Source organism: Pelophylax lessonae, assembly GCF_965119305.1.
Source record: "Pelophylax lessonae genome assembly, chromosome: 2".
NCBI lineage: Eukaryota > Metazoa > Chordata > Amphibia > Anura > Ranidae > Pelophylax > Pelophylax lessonae.
Genome location: NC_138769.1, coordinates 366,299,598 through 366,322,014, shown reverse-complemented (window position 1 = coordinate 366,322,014; position 22,417 = coordinate 366,299,598). Strand labels below are relative to the sequence as shown.

The following is a 22,417-nucleotide window of genomic DNA, read 5'->3' as shown; positions in this document are numbered from 1 at the left end:
CTCACTTGTGCCATTACAAAGCAGTTGATGTAATGTTACAGCTCATGCCCATTCATACCCCATTAAGAGTAGCTAGACCAATTGCCACAACTAGTTACCCTCCGATATGGATGTGCAACCTCCTAGCAGAAGCCGACAGGCACAAAGTTTATGGTGTGATTAATGCTAAGAAGCAGGAGATGGTGCTGAAACTGGAAGATGTAGAACAGTGAAATTAAACAAGGATATAAAGGACAGGGAATGGAAGAGTGGAGTGTAAGGGAAAAACAGTACTGAAAAGCAGAATAATGAGAAAAAAAAGAGAAGGAGATGTTAGTGAGTGAGGAATGGAGAGAGAAATACTGAGTTAAGGAGGAGGTAGGGAGAGGGGGGAGGAGGGATAGAGAGGGAGAGACAGGGGAAAGAGGGAGGAGGGATACAGAGCAGAGTGTGCAGAGCGAAGAGATGGAGGAGAAGATAGACTGAGCCTGGTACAAACATACAGGGAGGGATACGGAGGAAGAGAGCGGGGGCACACGTACAGACAAGGGCACATCTGCCACTGCTGGACATATTGCACAGGGCCTCATTGTTATCCATCAACTGATCGCTGGGAACCTACATCGGAAACTGACACTAAAAATCACGTCTTGACACCGGGAAACTGAAGACTGGCATTGGGTATATAGACACGGACGGCATCAACGCTGGAAGACAGCAGTGGGCATTGGGATCCTGACACTAAGAAGCCAACGCAGGGTTTAGGCATCGCAGATTTCACCAGAATTCTGGCCCCGGGCTGCATCCAAGCTCCGTCATCAGGACCACTGAGATCATGATGTGACACTGACTTTCACCGGGTGGAGATATACTGTATACACTACATCGTGTGACACATACTAGCTAGTACGAGACTTCTCCAGACGCATACAGCAGAACCGTTCACCCATTTTACAGAAGATACGGTGTCACCTGCAAAAGAAAAAAAAAAAACAGTGCAAAACGCAGCACCACTAGCCACACATGCAGTGTCACTAGCCGCACACTACTTGTCACACTTACCCTGTCACTTTGGCACATCACATTCTCATATACACTTGCACAGTTCGGAGGAACATGACTCAGATTACAGCATTTAGGTGGTCAATTCTCACGCTCCAGCCAAACTGATCAGCCTGGATTTAATGTGCCAACACAAAGTACACATTCTTAGCAGACTCATGTACATATCTAGGCACCCAGCCAAGCATGGACTAATTACACAAACTAGGTAAATTCTGTTATTCAGATCTGATCAAAATACTAATTAACACCGAGACTGGATACGTAGAGGCAAAGCAGACATTAGTATTACCAGCACACACCGACACATACTGAATATGGAAGATGTTTGCACACTTAACAAACAAATGGGACATAATGCAAACATTTAAATAGCCCCATATGGCTCTGTGTCACAATAATAGACAAAAAGCTAAACAAAGTGCACTAAAAAATTAGTTTTGTTTACACTAATAGGCATACAAGGGAAAATCAGATGCAAAAGATAGAAAGGGAGGCAGGTAGGTAGATAGATGCAGCTTTTAGTGCACAATCTGTACATTAGGAATATTACATGAACCTTATTAAAAGCAAGCACTGCTTCGGCACCATAGGCATAGACAACGTCGGGGGCATAATCAATAGCTCCCTAATACATAGGAAGACCATAGAGGCTCTCAGTGTCTCCCCATACACCCAAGTCTTGATAGAGTGCAGATAGTGGCAGATGCATTCCGCAGGAATAAACTTATCTGGGGACATGTGAAGCTTTATCTGGAAAGAAAATTACCCCGGATCATGGAATATCCCAGGCGGCAGGATACAGCCTCCCACCTTATAAAGTACTGCTAACAGCGACCAGGTAAGAGACCAGAGCCCTAGGGTCAATGTTGTGTGTGCTGAGAATTGGGGCACTGGCTTCATCTGATACCAAGGCTATGTATGGTCATGAGCTGGGGTCACCCACAGCATGGCATGCTTTACCACCATAGATTGCAGTATATCTCTATCACCACTTGATTCCCTGTGTGAGATGAATACCTTCTCACATTTGCTCTACACATTCTGTATAATGAGTCTCTCTGTATAATCCTTGCTAACTGCAACACATGGAGGTACAATAAGGCTGGTAGCTCAATTTTCAAAAAGATGAGGCCGTACAGGAATTTCAAAATATACACATTTAGCTGCCAAACTGAACTTTAGTGACTGTGAAAAAGACATAAGAATGGGTCATACGATGAACACATACATTGTACATATTAAATATAATGAATGTAACCAATGCCTGGATGTTCCATCCTTTCCATTTGAGATTCTTACTGAATTCAGGTGGGCCCATACAAGTTGTGATTATCGTGCCCCAGCTATGAATTGTGTATGCCTAGGTTTGAGCTTTTTATTTTTTTCTTAGCATGTTGATTTGATGCATCAATGGTCATTGAGGTTCAGCCAAGGGCTGTTGTAATCTGGTCAGGCCAAGTGTATTCTGGGTGCAGTAGTGCTTTTGAGTTCCTTCCCAGCAGTGCATTTTAACATTTTTGCAGTTGTCTTGACTAAGCACAAATGCAACTAAAATGACTTTCTTATCAGCTACACATCAGAAAACTTGTAGATTTCCAAGCAAGGGAAATCATTTATTTCTCCTCTTTATCCTCTTATCTTGTAGACTTGCTTCTTCTACAGCATGTTTATGCCATGTGCAAGGAAAGCAGAATCTTTCCTGGTTTCTATGTTTGTCACTAAGCAGGAAAAGCTAATGTGCAATATGACAATTCACTCTCTCTGCTGTCCTGGTGAAAAGACCCATATCTTTTAATTGAAAATAAACAAGTTGCTTATAACCTGTCAATACTTTATCTGTCCATTTATCCATCCTTCTATCCATCCATTCATCCATCCATCCATCCATTCATCAATCCATCCATTATCCATCCATCCATTTATCCATCCATCATGCATCCATCCACTAAACTGACTATCTATCTATCTATCTATCTATCTATCTATCTATCTATCTATCTATCTATCTATCTATCTATCTATCTATCTATCTATCTATCTATCTATCTATCTATCTATCATTAGTCTATCTATCTATCTATCTATCTATCTATCTATCTATCTATCTATCTATCTATCTATCTATCTATCTATCTATCTATCTATCATTAGTCTATCTATCTATCTATCTATCTATCTATCTATCTATCTATCTATCTATCTATCTATCTATCTATCTATCTATCTATCTATCTATCTATCTATCTATCTATCTATCTATCTATCTATCTATCTATCTATCTATCTATCTATCTATCTATCTATCTATCTATCTATCTATCTATCTATCTATCTATCTATCTATCTATCTATCTATCTATCTATCTATCTATCTATCTATCTATCTATCTATCTATCTATCTATCTATCTATCTATCTATCTATCTATCTATCTATCTATCTATCTATCTATCTCCTCTTCTAGGAAAATTGTCTGACATATGTATTGATTGGATTTTCATTTCCTTTAGTCTGATGTCTATCTTGCTATAGAGAGCAATCCTACGTAGTGTGATAACTCTGGCGATAGTGTTTGCTGTTCTTTTTCTTAATCACGGATTTGACTACTGTGGCATTATTTGAACAAATGGTCAGGACATTTTTCCATTCAGTTTCCTGTATTTTGTGAGCCAGGGTCCCCCTGGCTTAGTTAATTAATGAATGCTTTTAATCCATCTAAAGCCTTTCAACCGCATAAGAAAAATTCTATGGCAGGGAGAGATATACTCTGCAAAAGAAACTTTTAGATGAATGCCACTGACAAAGAAAACTTCTCCTTTAAACAAAGAAAACTCAGATTGGAAAAAGGTCACAGTGGGGTAATTGTAGAACATTTTTTTTTTTTTTTTTTTTGGGTGATGTAGCGATTCATCTAATACTCTATGGCTGAGACACATGCACTGGTTTATTAGAAATGCTGAAAATCATCAACCCAACCTTTAGTTGTGAGTTAACAATGACAGAATGGTTTATTAGTTCATAGAGGGAGGATAAGGCTTGATCAGATGGAGTACATTGTATGCAGACTATTGTTTGGTGAACCTTGCTTTCAGTGCTGGCTCCTAATTTAGGAATGCTGTGACTCAATTGTTCCATAGAATGAATTACCCTGGAGACTAGGAATATCGAGAATGTTTTGAAGTTCAATGCGAAAAGCCTCATCTTCTCATGTGTTATGGAGTGACCTATAAAAACCTTTTGTCACATAACATATTTGAACATGAAACACACAGTATATTTAGGTGATGATGCATCTTCTACACCAATGTATTATAGATTTTACAAGCTAACAAATAGTTCAATTAAAATATAGATCATCATTCTAAAATCCCAATTCTTTTCTGTTTTACCTGTACATGTATTCCCATTTACCGGGTGGTTAGACACCAGCCCTTTTATTTTAGTCAATTGGTGACCTGTCACACACAGTTGGAATGGATGCTCTGGAGCCTTGCTATTTTCAGTAACCCTTATGCTCCTCTAACATATCATAGCGCTGTGAGAAAGAGGCTGTAATAGTCCTGGGGTATATGAAACGCTTATGCACTGCCTAGGCCACTTACTCATCACAGGAAATCCTGAAGTGGCATACCTTTCAACAGTGAAGAACCTCTACCTTTTTAACTAGCAGTTACAATGAGGAGCATTTTGATATATTATAATATTGCAAAGTTGGAACAGCTATTGCCGGAAAGATGTATGTGTTATATAAGAGATAATTCATCTTCACTTTGTATTGGAAGTTACTCAGATGTACCATGCCCATATAAATAGCCTAGAGCAGTGATGGCGAACCTTGGCACCCCAGATGTTTTGGAACTACATTTGCCATGATGCCCAACTAAACTGCAGAGTGGATGAGCACCATGGGAAATGTAGTTCCAAAACATCTGGGGTGCCAAGGTTCGCCATCATTGGCCTAGAGAATGTACATCTTTTTATATTGCAATGTGTTGCAATACATCTGTTGGGTCCATATTTCGATCTTGATGAAAACAGCTATACACAAAAATCTTTGTGGCTTTAAAATGTCTGAGTTGTTAAAAACTTTACAGCCTATTCTCTGGGTTTCCTCCCCAAGACTGAAGATGTTTCAGTATTTACTATAACATATGGTGAGGAGTTACAAAAAATAAATAAAATTAACTAGTTAATAAATATAGTAAATAAGTAGTAGTCAACAGCTGTAAAAATGGTGGCCACATGAGTCTCAGTCTGGGGAGGTTTTCCTGTAACAGTGGGTATGAGCCATAAAGGCCACAATGCAAAGATATAGAAATATTTAAGTTGTCAAGTGTGTAAAGATATGGACATTATACGACAAGAGAAAATGCCATCTTCAGCAGGTTTGTGTTGGTCTGTTGCTAGAAAGAAGCCTAGACCATGTAGGTGATAAATAATAGAAAATGTGCTTCCTAAGTGAGCTGAGACAACAGTCCCAATACCCTAGTTTCAGGTGCATTCTTCATTAAGGTGCCAGAGGAGTCGCTTTCCTTTTCTGTGATTTTTCGGCCCATACCATGACTATATTATACTTTGGAGTGAGTGTTATTGCCCAAGACCAAGACTTTTCTCTATTGGGTGGTTTGTGAAGTAAAATCTGTCAACACTTTACAACTGCTGTCTTCCTAAATCAGTTTAGCTGTAGTACATTTCTCCTCTTTCTTTTTTTGGTAAATACTCTGTCAGAAGACCTGGAGGTAGAGTTGGTGTTCTTACTATGCTTTATCATTTTTATGGGGAAAGCCTTTAATCATTTAAAGTAGACTCAAAGTGAACTTGTCATGGCATAATAGCAGGCATCACCAGATGTAAACAAATACCACTGGCTTCTAACAATATGGTGTGCCTTGGGAGCCCCCATATTTGCCAACCATATAAAAACTGGAGTTTAGGCACACCCCTTCCCCATACAAATGTTCCATGTGGCAATACTTGGGTCTTTCAATAGGTCATTTATTCAGACACTGGACATTGATTCTTGGTGAGAACCAAGGTAAAGCAACGTCTGTGCTCTAGTTTTCAGTAAGTTGATTAGAAAGTTCAGGGGCTCCTGGGCACTTTGGACTATAAGAAGGCAGCCTTATGTGCCTGAATGAGCTGAAACATGCTACCCTGCACTAAAAATTAGTTAAAGTGGTTGTTAACCTCAGTAAAAAAAAAATATGAAAAAAGCATATCCCTCTATAGTGTGTACTTGTCTCAATTAGGAGCACTAAGTGTAATGTCTGCTGTTTCTGTTAATAGCATAAATAATTTCTGACAAGTTTTCCTGACACCGAGAAGAAAAAGGTGACAGGAAAGGGACCTCCAGCTGAATGACAGCCTCATCTCTGTTCCTATCCGCTGTGTGAAGGAGGTGTGTCCCTTCTCTCCAATCAGCTCTCAGAGCGCTCCTCAATGAGCTCCACATAGTGTAATTTCCGCTCTCTGCCCCCTTTTTTCTCACAGCTCAGACAGGCTGTAGAAATTATAGACTTTGAACGGCTGTAGGGAAAATAAGACTGCAAATAAACAGGTACAACTTATGTAGGGGGTTTTGATTCATCTCCATGTATCACCTGAGGCCAGTCACATCACTGGGTATATGTAAGTGCTTAAGACATTGATTGATTTGTTGAATTCCGGTGTTACTTCGGCTTCCACAGCTACTATGCGACATGGATGACAGCAGATAACATCTGGAATCACCACCTTTTCTACCATTTCCAACAATCATGTTCTCACATGTTTTCTGTATACTGTCTGACATAAATGTATGCTATCAAACAATTAAGATGTCACGTTTAAATAGATTTGAAGACCTCAAAAATAACCTTGTTTTTATGCTCTTTTGTATCTAATAAAATTAATATATTTTATGTAAAAATCTTTTATATGATTGCCCCCCAAGAGGATAAACAATTTTTGCAACTTTAAAGGGATGATGGCAATTTACCTTTGGAGTTTCTAGAGACATCAATAATTTTATGTAAGGGTTTACTACCACTTTCAGTAGCATTTAAACCTTTACAGGTTCTTTGCTTTTGAAAATTAAAGAGACACTGTTACTATGCCAAGATCAAAATGAAAGTGTATTTGATACCCCACATGCCCAGCAAATTTTACTCAACTATTATACTCCCTTGCCACCTCTTGACTTCATTGGAGCTCTCGGTCCATTAATCCAAATGTTTGGGCCTTCTGTGTATAAGGTAGTATGTGATCTCCTGCAAATGACAGTGCTCCCACCTGTGAAGCCAGACCTGAACACTGTCACATGAGCAAGGCAGTGATATCATCCAGACAGATAAGCTCTGACTTACTTGACTGCTGCAGGTGGGGAGGTGGCGAGAGAGCATGGATTGATGAGAGTACCTTGATGGGGGAGTGGGCTATCTGGATTGTTACTCTACCCTCAATAGGCAAGTAACCTCTGAAATAAAATCTGTCCTATGCTGTATAGTGGTTTCATGTAAGTTTAAGGGAAACCTGTACTATTAAATGCCTGGGCTGCCTTTGCTGATCATAATAATACTATTTACCTGTCTCTTATGTTGATCCATTGGCTTCAGTACTTTCTGAGTAGCTTACCTCTAATTCAAATTCGTACCTCACTCTAACTCAACTCCATGTTTGCTCTGTGACCGTATTTAGGAAGGAATTGAGTCCAGAGACAGCCAAGCAGATAGCATCTTCATAAGGAGGTGAGCAATAACAACCTGAATATTGCTATACGTACTGTACGCACAGGTTTCCTTTAATGAAAAGCTATTGTTTAAACAGCTTATACAATATCCATATAGCCTCAATGCAGCAAAAAGAAGGTCCTGTACTATAAAAAATGAATCAGGCCTTGACAGCAGGACCTCACCTTCGCCAGGCCTCTCTCTTCGTATTTACTAATATGATTATTTAGGGCAAGCACTATAGACTATGAGTCTGGAGCTGAATAATATCAGCACAACTTGCTTATAATATATAGGACAAACATAGCTTTGTACCTCCTGCGCTATTTTCCTTTTTTAGTAATGATTCCAAAGGTTAAGGGTTTTATATCAAAGCCACAAATTCAAAAAGAGGACCATTACTGTGCAATACTGTCACCAATAAATAAATGATCCAATCTCAGTTTGTAAGGTCCTTTTATCTGAGATTAGGTTTCTTTGCTGTTTTGTACAGTTAGCAGTATAGTTGATTAAAAACCATCATGTCAATCAAATGAATAAATGTATGTGTTTTGAAACCTTTTTAGGAATATGAACTATGTGCCCATAAACTTCTTGGATCAGTTCCTTTGTCATCATTTGCATTTGGTGCTCCTATAGTATAACCGTCTATTAATTTCAACAAACTCCCCCTGCACACTGAAATTTATGGCATTCAGGACTGCTGAGCTAGCTTTGGAGAGCTACTGTATCTCAGATAGAGCTGATGAATGCCCATGGAAAACTTCTGGGACAGCATGATGCTGATTTTTTTTCCTAGATTTTAATCACACTGACAGTGATACAAATGTGCATCTGCTTGTCTCTGAAGTGATTATTCTGTATAAGAAATAGAAACATATTCTCTAGCAAAAAATTGCCCTTAGGTCATAAATAAAAAGGTGCTAATAGTATTGCAGAGGTTTTTCTGCCAGGGCAGCCTTTACCTAGCATTATTCTTATCTAGAAATGTAGCCAGGTTTAGCTAACCATCCTTTGATTACAAACAAAGAAGCATACATTCAAACAGTGCTGCCAAATCTGACACTGCTAGCATCAGGGCAATGCCAGCGGTGCCAGGAAAGTAGGGTGATTGGCTATGAGGTGAGGTACTTCACAAACACTTCTCATGGAGTAGCTCTTAACAAGCAATGACAATGTGCAAACCCTACTTTTTCTAGGAAAACTGAGGAGTAATGCAAGTTCTTGTTCATTGATGGGGTGCTAGTGATGATGCAACTTCCACACATGCACAATAGGGATGCACCCCCACACTAGTCACCCCTCTTCAGTATCGAATAGATATATGCACTGCACTACACAGCTGGGAGCATTAGAAAAACAACATTTTGCTAGAAAAGAAAAGGGAAAGAGGCTTACCAATAAACAGACAGAACTGAAGGAATAAGATTAATAGAGGGGCTACATTACTGTAGGGAGAAACAGTCCCAGGAAACAGTTAGAATTAAGAGGTTGGTATAGATGCAGGAGGCCTTACCTAATTGGAGGTTGATGGTAAAGTAGCAGGGAGTAGCTGCAAGGCTAGGAGCTGTGGGGGCTGCTGGGAGGCCCTCCAGAAGGTTGAGCAGAGAAGAATTGTCCCATCTCACCTCCTTCCCTCATTATTTGTAATAGCAGCTTGGCAGGTTAGTGGATCTGGGAGCGTCCGTGGAAAAGTGAGATGATTATAAAACAAGGAGCCCATCTAGTGGTATAGTGCTTCCCTTTTTTCCCAAGGGGATAGGTCCTTGAGAAGTGAGAAATAGTCATTTTTTGGAGATGCTCTTGAGCTAGTTGGGTGTTGCAAGAAACAAGAGTGGATCTTATTCAAGCCTCTGGGATAGATAGATAGATAGATAGATAGATAGATAGATAGATAGATAGATAGATAGATAGATAGATAGATAGATAGATAGATAGATAGATAGATAGATAGATAGATAGATAGATAGATAGATAGATAGATAGATAGATAGATAGATAGATAGATAGATAGATAGATAGATAGATAGATAGATAGATAGATAGATAGATAGATAGACAGACAGACAGACAGACAGACAGACAGACAGACAGACAGACAGACAGACAGACAGACAGACAGACAGACAGACAGACAGACAGACAGACAGACAGACAGACAGACAGACAGACAGACAGACAGACAGACAGACAGACAGACAGACAGACAGACAGACAGACAGACAGACAGACAGACAGACAGACAGACAGACAGACAGACAGACAGACAGACAGACAGACAGACAGACAGACAGACAGACAGACAGACAGACAGACAGACTTACTTGCATTATCCTAAACTCTGTTATCGTTCATAATATGTAACTGGGGTCAGACAGCGAACACACCTTTTCAGAAGAAAATTAATTTTTCCACATGTCTTAGCGCCAGCCAGGCACCTAGAGAATTTGTTAGCCACAGACCAAACACTTTGATTTTACAAACCATGAGATTGGTTAGAGAATCTCAACTGCACTAAGAATACGTAGCTCCCAGGTCTACATGACAATGGGAGGGATCCCAAAGCCCTTCAGACTCACATCTAGTATTTTAAGGCCCCAAGTCCATAAAACGCTTGCGTACCTGCATAATCTGCATAAATAGACCACTACTCAAAAAAGTAACTGAAGGGATGATGTAATTACGTTTAAAGTCTAAGTGCATCAAAATTGAAATAAAACCCCCCCCCCCCCCAAAAAAATTAGCACAGGGTACATAACGTACAGTCACTCTATGTCCATGCCTCCTACCCCACTCCTGCCGACATAATCTTCCAGTGTAGTGGTGGTTAAAAGAACCAAGGAGCTGTCACAAGCTCTTGTCAAGAGTGCCCGACTATGCCTGTCTTTTCCACCTACCTCCGCCATTCAAAAAAGCTGGTACTATGAGGGAAACAGGTTCATTGAAAGGGGACATGTTACTGATTGGTAGGACCATATTTTGGAACTTTGTACCCCAATCTGTCCAACTATTTCCTATTCTACTCACCATAAGGCAATCCCTGAAAACCCATCTCTTCAGAAAGACCTATCCCACCTCTAACTATTCGTACTGTACTTTTACTTTCTTAGCTCATTACCCACAGTTAATATTTTTTTTATCATTTTACCCTTCCTTTTGGATTATTAACTCTAATGAACAGGGCTCTCCTATTCCTCTTGTATTGAATTGCATTGTAGCTGTACTGTCTCCCTCCATTTTGTAAAGCAATGTTGGCACTAAACTGTTGGTGCTCTATAACATTATAACCCATAACATTATGACCACTGACAGGTAAAGTGAATAACATAGATTATCTCATTTCAATGGCATCTGAAATTGGGTGGGATATATTAGGCAGTGTGTGAACATATTTTCCCTTGAAAGCAGAAAAAAAAGCGCAATCCTAGGGATTTGAGCAACTTTGACAAGGGCCAAATTGTAATGTCTAGATGGCTGGGTCAGATCATCTCCAAAACTGCAGCTCTTGTTGGATGTTTCTAGTCTGCAATGGTTAGGATCTGTCAAAAGTGGTCCAAAGAATAAAAAACAGTGTACCAGCGACAGGGTCATGGGCAGCCAAGTCTCATTGATGCATATGGGGAGGGAGGGCTGTTCCGTGTAGTCTAAACCAATAGAAAAGCTACTGTAGCTCAAACTGCTGAAAAAATGTATGCTGGTTCCAATAGAAAGGTGTCATAACATTCAGCATTGCAGTTTGTTGCGTATTGGGCTGCCTAGCTGCAGACTGGTCAGGGTGCCCGTACTGACCCTTGCCAGTCAAAAGTGCAAAGAATGTGCACATGAGCATCGGAACTTGACCACAGAGCAATGGAAAAAGGTGGCCTGGCCTGATAAATTCAATAATGGCTTGAGGAACACAACGAGTTGGCAACAGTTCTACAAAAAGGGATACATTATGTAGCTTGCTAGTGTGTGAGAGGAGCTGTGTACTAGATTACATCAAGACAATGACTAAGCCAGTAACACCACTGGGCCTTAATAGTGCACATTGCAGTGTACAAAAAGAGACAGTGTAAGAAAAAACGGTGCCAGCTGGGTAAAAGCAAAAATGATATTGTGGGACAATTGTTCACAAAGCGTTGGAGTGCTGAAGAGAGGGATGTGTCAGTTATTTCACCATAGGCTGTGTGCAGTATGGGAAGAGCTCTGTAATATAGGAAATAGGGACATGGAGCTAATATTAGATGGGAATATAGTGGGAATGTGTAAGATGAAGGCAAGAAGGAGAAGATGAAAGCAAGTACAAGTATAGCATGTGACCCAAACTAAATTCACAGGTGTCACTCAAGGCTCCACCAGGTGTAACAACCGCTTGAAATGCATACAAGGACAGAGCTCATCCCAGCTCTTGAGATCTAACAGAAAATTCCACATCTCTGCAAAACCCTGTAAGAAGGGGTATGACAGCCTCAGCCCAGGCTCCAACCAGGCCATGCCTCCAGCTCAAGCTGAGTTTGTCATACACCTTCTTACGGGGTGAGATGTGCGACATCCAGGACTTTTCTCTATTCCATTCCAGGTACAGCATGTGACAGAGATTCAGTTCAGAGTTTTGGTTGAACTGTTAACAGTTAGAGGGCAGTTTAAAAAAAATAAATATCTGAGGGATCATTCACTAGTTCAAGGTTCTTCAATATTACCTAGAACTGCCACAGATCCATATTTGATAAAGGTTGTAATAAAATAGAACATTGCTTGCATTACTGCAGCAGTATGACATCTTTTAACTTCTTCTCTCCAGCCATACTCATATATGTGGCCTATCAGCGGGGGCCACAAATATGTGTCCAAAATGTAAACATTTCTGTGCTGAAAGCACATGCCCTGCACACTCCTAGTACAGTTTCCGGCGAGGACTGGAAAGCTACCGATACATGCTTGTGATCAGGAGCTTTCTGATCATGTGACCGCTGAGACAGCCAATTGCAGCTGTCACATAACCTGAATGCCCGTCTTCGCCTCCTAGCATTTACAAGCACTTAAAGTGCTGGGAGGCGGTGGCGGGAAGAGGTTAAAAAATATATAGAGCTCTCATGACTTACTGTATGTCTTTCATGTGATCAGCTTACATTAAATCATATTTGATTGACTTTGAATGTCCTAAATTACGAAGCCCTATAGCTGTAAAATTCTGTAAGCAGCTTTTTTAACCAAACACATTTGATGATATTTTGATTGATTGCAAAAAAATGCCCTAATTGCCAGTATTCTAAAGCAGATGTAAACCCTAACTTGGTGACATTTAATTTGCTAAAGCACTGTGCTTCATAAACATTTGCCTTGCTTTTTTTTCCCATAAATGTCAATTTCACCTTATTTCATACTATTTTACTTCTCAGTGCTTCTGATCTCCACCATCTGTGTTCAGACACTTCTTGCCTACATGCTTTCACTCAAACAATGGCTGCACATCATTGCCCTGGACAGGATTCCCGATAGTGGCTACAGTAGACCATGCCTCCATAATGTGAGTTGACTTGTAGTCTTCATTAAGGGAATGTGTGACAGTGGACCTTTATAGCAAGATCAACAAGTATCCTTTCGATGAAATCAGACATGCCCGGACCTTGAAGGAAATGATAAGCATAGGGCATACATGACAGGGTGGAAGGAAACCCAGGCAGAAGGGGGTTAAATTAGTTGTTAGGATATAAGAGGTCAGGACTCTTAAATTATTGGAAGAGCAAACAAGGTGATGGGGAGGAGCAGGAGAGAGAGTAGTTGAAGGGGGAAGAGGGGAGGAGTGAAGAACCCAGATATCTCCTGTATGCTGAAAAGCATGAGATAAAAAAAAAAAAACATTGATCTCTGCTTTCCAGGGGAAATAAATGTCAGTGTTTACTTTTGTCAGAGCCAGAAGTGATGTTATGACATCGCTTCCAGACTCCCAGAATCATCCAGTCCATGGCCAGCTCTATTGTAACTCAGTGCCGCCTGTAAATGCAATCCAGTGGCTAATCAGCCACCAGGATGACTTTTACAAGTGAGGAAATTGCCGGCTGAAGATGCAGGCATTATCTAGATATCTCTACTTCAAGTGCAGGACATCATATGACGTACTAGGGGGGGAAGTGGTTAACATCACTTTAAAACTTAAAAAATGCAAATACTGTATACTTAAACAGAAAACTTTCAGCTGTTTTGCACATTTTAATTTTCTTAACATAATACATTGGGGTTGATTTAGTAAAACTAGAGAGTGCAAAATCTAGTGCAGCTCTGCATAGAAACCAATTACCCTTCAGTTTTTTTTTTTTATCAAAGCTTAATTGAACAAGCTTAAGTTAGTAAATCAACCCCATTGTGTTTAAACTTCAGTTCAATGTATTGCTGTTGTCCTACAACAGTGTACCAACACTTTACAGGGACCTTGCAATGAAACAGTAAACCAGCCTTTTGTTTTGTGATGGCTGTAGACAGATCTTCGAAATTCTCCTGCTGTTTCCTTTTTTCTTTTTTTTTTCTTTTTGGTGTCTTCAGCGGCTCTCAAATATGTGACTTTATTGTTCTGAACAGCTGGATAAGAAAAAAAATAACCTTTGTGACCAAAATTTCAAAGCGGTCAAGATTATATTGCACTTTCATTGTCTTCCCCATAATGTTCTAATAAATGGGAGCTGACCTTGATCTCCCTGAAGAGTCTAAGCATGGCATTATATAAAATTGATTTCTGCTTATATTGAATTTTTATCCTGCATACAACCGTAATATTAGTTACATATGGGTATAAGGAAGCATCATGTGCTTGTTCTGACCTCATTTTCCATCGGATCCATGGTATACTCATTGGGCCTTAGGCTTAATCTGATGTCATATGTGGTGCTTCCGAGACCGAATTTTCTTAATTAAAAACTGAGCCATGCTTTCCTCCTACTGATCTGCAATATGCGACTTCAGCTGAGTACGGTTTTGAATGGGAATCATTCTCCTCTAGTTATGCCCCAGATAAAGTGATCATCTACAGAAAAGAGGGTATGTAGTGTGCCCTTCGTACATGGGCAGGATCCAGCAATCATTTTTAAAACCCATGCTGAGCTAAAGCTGCATCTTTGACCTCAACATGGGAAAAACTTTCAATTTTCAACAAAGAAAATGCAAACTATGCAAACTACAATCTGACATCAGACTTAAAGACTTTCTACTTTTGCTGTCCAATTTGACAAATCCCCCTCTATGTGTCTTTTTTATGTTTGTTATGTGTTCCCATTCACACAAAATCTCTAAAAAAAAAAAAAAATTCTTACCTTCAAGATGTTTCTCAAAACGAAATTTTATGGCTGACGCAAGGATTTTTAAACAATGTTAGAGTGAGCCTGTCCCAAGTCTGTCCTCATTAACATACAATGCAAGTATTCCAGCCTCTATACCTTTAACTCTTTGTTAGGACAGAGTGGGGTTGATTTACTAAAACTGGAGAGTGAAAAATTTGGTACAGCTCTGCATAGAAACCAATCAGCTTCTTTTTTTTTGTTTTTGGTTTTTTAGCTCAGTTGAACAAGCTGAAGTTAGAAGCTGGTTTGCTTCTATGCAGATCTGCACCAGATTTTGCACTCTCCATTTTTAGTAAATCAACCCCACAGTATTCAAATATAGTGCAGATCCGCCTGCATAATACATACAGAGTTAACCACTTGCCGACTGCATCACTTACATGCACGGCGGCAGAGCGGCTCTTCTGTGCCAGACCACCTACCTAGTACCTAGTACCTAGTATGCAATCTGGCACTTTCGGGTAGGGGGCGCGCACATTAGACACAGCACAAGCCGATCAGTGAGTGCTGGCCAATGGATGTCCGCCAGCACTGGCTGATTAGCGAGGAGAGACAGGACAGAGCTCTGCCTATGTAAACAAGGCAGGGCTCTGTCCTGTCAGCAGAAAATTAAGTATTTTTATTCCCTGCGAAGCAGGGAATAAAATCCACCACATCCCTTAGTAAAACCACAACATAGTACACACAAAAACACATGTTAGGCACACAGTTAACCCTTTGATCGCCCTAGATGTTTAGCCCCTTCCCAGGCAGTGTCATTAGTACAGTAACAGTGCATATTTTTAGCACTGATCACTGTATTATTGTCATTGGTTCACACAAAGTGTCAGTGTCAGAATGTCTGCCGCAATATCGCAGTCTCGCTATAAGTCGCTGATCGCCGCCACTACTAGTATAAAAAAAGTAGAAATAAATAAAAATTTCAGTATATATACCATAGTTTGTGAATGCCATACCTTTTGCGCAAACCAATCAATATACGCTTATTGTGTTTTGTTTTTATTGTTTTTTTTACCAAAAATATGTACCAGGATACATATTGGTTTAAATTGATGAAGAAATTAGAATTTTTACATTTTTGTATTGGATATGTTTTAAAGCAGAAAGTAAAAAACGTATATATTTTTTCCCTCAAAATTGTCAACAGTAGTGATCAAATACCACCAAAAGAAAGCTCTATTTGTGGGAAAACAATATACATACATTTTATTTGTGTACAGCTTTGCATGACTGTCAGCTTCAGTAACACAGTGCCATATTGGAAAAATATTGGTCATAAAGGAGGGGGGGGGGGGTTAAGTGCTTAATTATAACAAGCACAGCTGACTGAGCCCCCCTCATTACCAAATAACTGCCTAGGGCTTTTTCTTGCTTGATGATTCAGAATAGAGCATTGAAAAAAAAAAGGAAGCTACAATGTTTAAATATGTTTTTAAGTGATGCTAAATGTGAATGGGGACATGTAACATTTAAAGTCTGCGTTGTTCCGATTTGGCTGCAAAAGTGAAAATACACTTAAATACAACTTCATCCAAAACTGATATTCAGTGCAAGCATATTAATTTACATTCCAACCTATATTTCTCAGGCAGTCAGTTGGTATTGTATCCCAACCCGTACTCTGTCCAGCTTCCATAGCTGTTGCAAAGCCATATGATGGTCTCATACAGGGCCGGGACAAGGGGTTGTCAGGAGGGGTGGTTGCCCTGGGTGAAATGGTTTATTGCAGGGATGGGGGGCGCCCTGACCTTAACCATAAGGGAAGGGGGTGCACAGTTGGGCATCCATGCCCTGACCTTAACGATAAGGGAAGGGGGTGCGCAGTTGGGCATCCATGCCCTGGGCGCTGGATGACCTTGTCCCGGCACTGGTCTCATAATTCCCTAATGGATTATTCATAATAAAAATTACCCAAAAAACTGAAGAGTTCAGATGCAAGGGAATGACATCTGCATTATGGCCAAAAACTCAAACTGCAGTGGTATAATCCAGCCAATGCAGACTCCAAAACATTAAAGAAGCTGGCAGTGGAGTCAAGACTCTAGTGCTCAACCAAGACTGAATGTCTGCTTTTTTCTGAACTTTAATCTACCAAAGTGAGGAGCTGCTGTAGACATAGCAACTCTAGCAATAACAAAAGGTTTTTAGGAAAAAAACATGTTTTTTCCAAAAATGCGTTTCACTTAGGACTTTATGTACTTTTGCATTTATATGTATATAAAGAGTTTGCAGGTGCCCCTCCTAACCCAGATATAAGCATGAAATCTCTAGCTTTGATGAACCGTATGCTAATGCTGACTCACAGTTTGAATAATAGACAACATGCTGGCTCCAAGACAGGTACCTCTTCTAGATTAAGTTCATCAATCAAGCTGCCATTATTATTGTATAGAGCATTATTATCAATGCAGTCCCACTATATTCAGAACATACAATATCTATCAGCTCTATTTAATAAACAGTGCTAATTAAATTAATTCTTTTACCTTATTATTGTCTTTTCCTATAAACCACCCTAGAAAAAAAAGAACATTTATGCTGCCACTCCAGAGGGTGGTAATTTCTATTTGTACTTTGCTGAAGAGCCATGGTGGTTGAAGAATAGTGTGCATTCATCACACTTTCTGGTGTGTCAGCTGCCTGGTCCTTCATTGCGTGTTGTGGTTCCTCCCTCTGGCGGCTATGTCACTATAGGGCACAAATATGCAGCAACCCATGATAACTAATTGGAATTCATTTTATACTAGTCTGACTTGGTCACTGTTAAGTATATTTGGTTTCTGCACTTAAGATGAAGAATAAATATTCTTTATTGATTTTGATATATGGTAACAGCTTAAAACCTCTTATGTAAATACTTATGACCTCTTACTGCTAATAGTGTCTCTCTCAGCTTAAAAGTGGATTATCCAATACACTGTGTGCTATATGTTCTTATCCTTAAAGTGGTTGTAAACCGCTGAACGTTTTTTTTTTTTTTTTTACCCTGCAAGTTAAAACCGTAATGTGCAAGTATGTATCGCATACTAGCACATTGTGTTAAACCTACCTTAAAACAAAGCACTTTTTTATGGATTTTTTATTGGGAATGAGGAACATCACAGAAGCCTTACATTACATGGCTTTTGTTTTAAAAATTCTATTACAATACTATGATACCATTTAAAAAATAAAAAATATAATATAATATAAAATATAATGTAGCACCCTCCTAGGTAGGTGCTAGGTAAAGGCATTGTTTTGCTCCATCTGCTTATCAGGGGAGCCTGATCAGTAGTTTTGCCTGTTACATGTGTCCATGTGTGATTCACTTGGTCCGAGGGAGTGTACCCCTGTATCCAATAGGGGAGCTTGTTGGACAGTGGAGGAAACCCAGCCAGTGACACACAGGCTTTTGTGGCTGTCCCAGTGGGAGGTCACAAGAGTGGTGCATCCTGGGATAGGCTACAAAAGCCAGGGGGACAAGGGACAGGGGGTCTTTGGGCGGGAAGCCAGGTCCCAGGAGGAGGGTGACGTTGGTCTCTCCTCCTGTCAGCAAGGAAGGTGGACACAGGCAGTTGGCCTAGTGGATCCAGAGTGTGATGCTGAGCTAAGAGGTAAGAGGTTCAGGATACTGACAAGTGGAGCTGAAGGCAGAGCAACCCAAGGGAAAAACGGTGTCCGTGAGTACCGGGAAGCTTGCCAGCCCACATGGAAGAAAAATATATTTAAAATATATTTTTTAAAAAAATACATTTTTTCCCCCAAATATATTGGAAATATATTTGAAATGCTACAATTTTGGCCATATTCAATATATTTCAAAAATGTTTTTCCTAAATATATTGGAAATATATTTGAAATGCTACAATTTTGGCCATATTCAATATATTTCTAAAAATTGTTCCCTAAATATATTGGAAATATATTTTTCTTCCATATGGGAGGGGTCTGCTAGGAAGGGGACCACTCCAGTGGAGAGTCAGTGGACAATATTACAATACTGTATTTAAAAAGGTTACCTATAATCCCAGTAATTTATTTAAAGGTCCAGCGTCTGCACAGTAAAAGAACTAGTATTAATTTGTGGATGTTGTATAAATATATATATTTTTGAAGTAACGGCTTAGTGGTTGATTGTAAGTTTATCTCCATAACTAATGTTCAGGCCTTCTAGGCTGGCTATACATAGAGGAATCTGATTGTTTGGAAATAAGCAAATAAGCAAATCCACTATTCAGTCCATGTCAGGCAATCTCAATTTTACTGTCTATATGAAAGGAATTTGGGACTATTTGGGTTGTTTCTTCTTCTGAAATACTTTGGGGTTGATTTACTAAGGTAAATAGACTTTGCACTCTTCATGTGCAGTTTCTTCAGAGCTTAGTAAATGAGGTAATGTTCCACAAAATGTATTCTGCTACATGTGCTGGCAGTGATTGGGGCTAATCCTGCTAACACTGCATTTTTGGGGACGCTAGTATAGTTCTGACCATGACCAGGATTTGGACCTGGACACACACTATACCAGTAATGCATACCTCCCAACTTTTTAAGATGTGAACGAGGGACACCTATTAGCAAAAGTATGTAGGCATAGGACACATCCCCTGCCACCCCCCTTAAAGGAGAATTATACCAAAAAAATGATTAGTTAAGCCAACAAGTGCTGTTCCCTTTACAATTATTCCCTTATACTGGATTTTGAAATTTACAAATGCAGCCATTTAGAAATTGGATGAAAGGTTTAGCACTGGGAAACACTTTTTGATATGTAGTGCATTTTATATACAACTATATAGATCTTACCAAAAAAAGGGACAAACGAGGATTAAAGAGGGACAGAGGGACTTTGTTCCAAATCAGGGACAGTCCCTCGAAATCAGGGACTGTTGGGAGCTATGCTAATGGTGGTGATCAGTGAATTATAGTATGATTGTGATAGAGGGTCGGGGTTATCGGGGACTGGCGCTAACTGACACTGGCTGGTAGGGATGCTAACTGGCTCTTTAACTACCACTATCTGATGTCACTACTGATACTAAAGCCTAGTACACAAGGGCTGAATGTCGGGCAACATTCAGCCTGTGTGTATGGCAGCTGGTCTGACAGAAGTTTGGCCAGCTTCTGCTGTCTCCCTGTGAAAACACAATAGCACAGCAGGGGAGATCAGTTGGCTAATGTCAGATCGTTAGTAGCGATGCTCTGATGCTCCGGAGCGGTCAGTTTTTTTAATGAACGGAAAAAAAAAAAAATAGTGGTGTGTACCAGGCTAAATACAGTGATCTGTGATAATACTGAATACTGTCACTGTTCTAATGGCGCTGGCTGGGTGACAAAGATAATCAGGAGGGCGTTCAAGGGTTATCTGCGTGCCTAAGGGCCCTTTTACACTGTCCGCATCCGCCGGCGGACTCCGTTTTTCTCAGCGGGGGATCGATCCGCCGATCTCCGCTGAGCAGGCGGATGGCAGCTCTGTCTCCGCTCTGTGTGTGGAGATGGAGCTGTCAGATCCCCTGCTGTCCTCTATGGGGGAATCGGATGAGAACGGACCGCCTGTCCATTTACATCTGATCCCATCCGATCCAATGGATGGAAAATAGGGTTTCCATCCGTCCGGATTTCACGGACAGGATCGGATCGGATGGCAGCGGGTGTCAGCAGAGATGTCTCCTGACATGGAGGATCCGATCAGGTCTGCTTCAAAAACTGACAGGCAGATCTGATTGGATCGTTCATGTGAAAGGGGCCTAACAAGACAATGTGTGCTCATTTTACTCACTTACAGACCAACTGGCTTTCATCCCTGATTTCAGCTCTGAACTGTAAGTGAAATTAGGGGGAAAAAACTGTTTACTGACACACACAGATCTGTGCTGTGAATGGTCACAGAAATCAGTAGGTGTACAGCCAAAATCACTGGCTCTACTCTGCTGACAAACTCGTGATGTGTCCAACCACAGCACAGAGCAGCTATGGGCATGGGCGCGCCCTGGGATACCAGAAAGTTTGGTTTGATGTAGAGGTATATCACAGTGCCCACTGGCCAGGAGCCACTGGCCAGCAGCAAACTGGCCAGCAGCCACTGGAGCCACTGGCCAGCAGCAAAAATTACTACTGGGCAGTCGGCAAGTGGGTAAAATGTATGCAAGCTCTTAGAATGAATTGTTCTTGGAGTTGTTTCTCCTTGCTTTGTTGTTTGTTCCCTGTATTTTTACAAAATTCTAATAAAAATATTTACAAAAAAAAAAAAAAAAAGAATGAATTGTTCTTATTTGCTCCTTTTTGGTCTGTTTAATATGCCATTGGAATTATTTTGTTATATCTGTTTGATAAGAGTAAAGTATAGAGTGTCTGGGAATAACGTAATTACCCAACATAGTCATCCTAACCATCCTTGGTCACAAACACTACCTACATTTAACAAATCGACCTTAATTTGTGCCTTTTATAACTGTCTGGAGTAAAGCTTTAACCACTTAAGCCCCGGAAGATTTTACCCCCTTCCTGACCAGGGGGTATTTTGCGATTCGGCACTGCGTGACTTTAACGGACAATTGCGCGGTCGTGCGACGCTGTACCTAAACAAATTTGACGGCCTTTTTTTCCCCACAAACAGAGCTTTCTTTTGGTGGTATTTGATCACCTGTGCGATTTTTTGATCACGCGCTATAAACAAAAAAAGAGCGTCAATTTTGCAAAAATAACAATATTTTTCACATTTTTTTATATGAAATTCCCCCCAAAAAAAAAGTAAAAATCAAAATTTTTTAAAATTTTCGGCCAATTTGTTTTATGCTACATATGTTTGGTAAAAAAAATCGCAAAAAGCGTATTTTGATTGGTTTGCGCAAAAGTTATCGCGTTTACTAACAAAGGGAAAGATTTTTGTCATTTTTGTTGTTTTTTTTTTTAACGCGTAATGGCGGCGATCTGCGATTTTTTTTGCGGTACTGCGACATTGGGGCGGACAGATCGGACCCTTGACTGGCATTTGTGACACTTTTGGGGTTACCAGTGACATTTCTACAGTAATCAGTGCTATACATATGCACTGTTACTGTAAAAATACACTGGTTGTGAAGGGGTTAACTTTATTTGGAAGGGAGGGGCTGTGTGTGTCCCTAGGGGCGTGCTTTCTACTGTGATTGGCTGTGGCTTGAGCTGTAAGGACACTGATCAACGGATCTACATACTAGATCCGTTTGATCAGTGTCTTTACAGCGAGGAGAATGACAGGTGGCTTGTTTACACAAGCTGCCTGACATTCTCCCTCTCCCCCGCCGATCGCCGAGTGACCGGCGGACATCGGGTCCGCTGGTCACACGCGCGGGGGGGTCCGTGACCACGCGGGAGCGGGAGCGCGCCTCCGGG

At 40.4% G+C, this 22,417-nt stretch overlaps 1 protein-coding gene across 12 annotated transcripts in view; it reads left to right on the top strand.

Annotated features, from left to right (window-relative positions):
* Window positions 1-386: 386 nt before the first annotated feature.
* Window positions 387-22,417, top strand: part of ADGRB2 (adhesion G protein-coupled receptor B2) — a 695,259-nt gene continuing 673,228 nt past the window's right edge. For 3 of the 12 annotated variants that reach the window (XM_082246705.1, XM_082246713.1, XM_082246711.1), the window contains exon 1: window positions 387-1,882. The gene's annotated coding sequence lies outside the window, so the exon portion shown is untranslated. The remainder of the gene's footprint in view (window positions 1,883-22,417) is intronic. The other 9 variants (XM_082246707.1, XM_082246709.1, XM_082246703.1 and 6 more) reach the window with 5 other exon arrangements.